This window comes from Anomaloglossus baeobatrachus, chromosome 2 (assembly GCF_048569485.1).
Source record: "Anomaloglossus baeobatrachus isolate aAnoBae1 chromosome 2, aAnoBae1.hap1, whole genome shotgun sequence".
Taxonomy (NCBI): domain Eukaryota; kingdom Metazoa; phylum Chordata; class Amphibia; order Anura; family Aromobatidae; genus Anomaloglossus; species Anomaloglossus baeobatrachus.
Window position 1 is genome coordinate 729,590,166 of NC_134354.1, and position 3,010 is coordinate 729,593,175.

Genomic DNA, 3,010 nt, shown 5'->3' on the forward strand with positions numbered 1-3,010 from the left:
TTATATTGTTTCACTGAGAAATGTTTACTTTTCTTCATTCACCATTAGAAGACACTTCTTGGGTCCTCGACCATCAAATCCCACCAGTATTATTTAGTAAGAGATTTCTCTGGTCTTCCTACCCACTAGACCGGTAATGTCAGGGGACAGCAGGAGCGAGCAGCTGGTTCAGTGGTTCCTGTTGTTTTCAGTGGAGATAAGCAGCTGCAAATTTGGGCGCTTTGGTGCACCCTTTGCAGGCAACGCTACACCTTGGTGCACCGCCATGTACTATTTGCTTAATAAAGCCGGTACCAAACATTGATTTATGAAAAAAATCCACCGACACATGTAAATCCACCTAGAAAGGTTTTAATATGGATGGATTTGCATGTAAGGCTATGTGCCCACAGCAGCTTGCACCTGCAGATTTGCTGCGGAAAACCTGCAGATTTATCTGGATTTTCTAGATAAATCTGCAGGTTTTAGCAAGTACAGACACGCCCCATGTTATCCTATGGGACATGGGGAGTGTCTGTGTCCATGCTGCGGTATATGCGGCTGCGGAATATGCTGCGGATGTCCCACAGCCGCACATAACTGCATGTCAATTAACCCTGCGGAAATACCTGCGGAAATCCCGCTTCTCCACTATTGAGATAGAGGCCGGGACTTACGCAGGTAAATCGCACGAATGTCCTCAGGTTTTCCACAGCTATTTCGCTGGAATCCCACAACAATGGATAGCTATGGATTCTGGGGATCAGCTGCAGGAAACCTGCGGACGTAGCTGCGGATATATCCAAAGGTGCGAACTCCCGTGAGCACATAGCCTAACATTGTCTTTATATTATATACTAGCTGTTGTATTCGGCATAGTAACTGTCTCTCTCTGTCTGTCCCTCTATCTTTCTCTCTCTGTCTGTCCCTCTATCTTTCTCTGTCTGTCTCTCCCTCTATCTTTCTCTCTCTGTCTCTCCCTCTATCTTTCTCTCTCTGTCTGTCCCTCTATCTTTCTCTTTCTGTCTGTCCCTCTATCTTTCTCTCTCTGTCTGTCCCTCTATCTTTCTCTCTCTGTCTGTCCCTCTATCTTTCTCTCTCTGTCTGTCCCTCTATCTTTCTCTCTCTGTCTCTCCCTCTATCTTTCTCTCTCTGTCTGTCCCTCTATCTTTCTCTGTCTGTCTGTCCCTCTATCTTTCTCTGTCTGTCTCTCCCTCTATCTTTCTCTCTCTGTCTGTCCCTCTATCTTTCTCTGTCTGTCTCTCCCTCTATCTTTCTCTCTCTGTCTGTCCCTCTATCTTTCTCTGTCTGTCTGTCCCTCTATCTTTCTCTCTCTGTCTGTCCCTCTATCTTTCTCTCTCTGTCTGTCCCTCTATCTTTCTCTCTCTGTCTGTCCCTCTATCTTTCTCTCTCTGTCTGTCCCTCTATCTTTCTCTCTCTGTCTGTCCCTCTATCTTTCTCTCTCTGTCTCTCCCTCTATCTTTCTCTCTCTGTCTGTCCCTCTATCTTTCTCTCTCTGTCTGTCCCTCTATCTTTCTCTGTCTGTCTCTCCCTCTATCTTTCTCTCTCTGTCTCTCCCTCTATCTTTCTCTCTCTGTCTGTCCCTCTATCTTTCTCTCTCTGTCTGTCCCTCTATCTTTCTCTCTCTGTCTGTCCCTCTATCTTTCTCTGTCTGTCTCTCCCTCTATCTTTCTCTCTCTGTCTCTCCCTCTATCTTTCTCTCTCTGTCTGTCCCTCTATCTTTCTCTCTCTGTCTGTCCCTCTATCTTTCTCTGTCTGTCTCTCCCTCTATCTTTCTCTCTCTGTCTGTCCCTCTATCTTTCTCTGTCTGTCTCTCCCTCTATCTTTCTCTCTCTGTCTCTCCCTCTATCTTTCTCTCTCTGTCTGTCCCTCTATCTTTCTCTGTCTGTCTCTCCCTCTATCTTTCTCTCTCTGTCTGTCCCTCTATCTTTCTCTGTCTGTCTCTCCCTCTATCTTTCTCTCTCTGTCTGTCCCTCTATCTTTCTCTCTCTGTCTGTCCCTCTATCTTTCTCTCTCTGTCTCTCCCTCTATCTTTCTCTCTCTGTCTGTCCCTCTATCTTTTTCTGTCTGTCTCTCCCTCTATCTTTCTCTCTCTGTCTGTCCCTCTATCTTTCTCTGTCTGTCTCTCCCTCTATCTTTCTCTCTCTGTCTGTCCCTCTATCTTTCTCTGTCTGTCTCTCCCTCTATCTTTCTCTCTCTGTCTCTCCCTCTATCTTTCTCTCTCTGTCTGTCCCTCTATCTTTCTCTGTCTGTCTCTCCCTCTATCTTTCTCTCTCTGTCTGTCCCTCTATCTTTCTCTCTCTGTCTCTCCCTCTATCTTTCTCTCTCTGTCTGTCCCTCTATCTTTCTCTCTCTGTCTGTCCCTCTATCTTTCTCTCTCTGTCTGTCCCTCTATCTTTCTCTCTCTGTCTGTCCCTCTATCTTTCTCTGTCTGTCTCTCCCTCTATCTTTCTCTCTCTGTCTGTCCCTCTATCTTTCTCTCTCTGTCTGTCCCTCTATCTTTCTCTCTCTGTCTCTCCCTCTATCTTTCTCTCTCTGTCTCTCCCTCTATCTTTCTCTCTCTGTCTGTCCCTCTATCTTTCTCTCTCTGTCTGTCCCTCTATCTTTCTCTCTCTGTCTCTCCCTCTATCTTTCTCTCTCTGTCTGTCCCTCTATCTTTCTCTCTCTGTCTGTCCCTCTATCTTTCTCTCTCTGTCTGTCCCTCTATCTTTCTCTCTCTGTCTGTCCCTCTATCTTTCTCTCTCTGTCCCTCTATCTTTCTCTCTCTGTCCCTCTATCTTTCTCTCTCTGTCTGTCTGTCCCTCTATCTTTCTCTGTCTGTCCCTCTATCTTTCTCTCTCTGTCTGTCCCTCTATCTTTCTCTCTCTGTCTCTCCCTCCATCTTTCTCTCTCTCTCTGTCCCTCTATCTTTCTCTGTCTGTCTCTCCATCTTTCTCTCTCTGTCTGTCCCTCTATCTTTCTCTCTCTGTCTGTCCCTCTATCTTTCTCTCTCTGTCCCTCTATCTCTCTC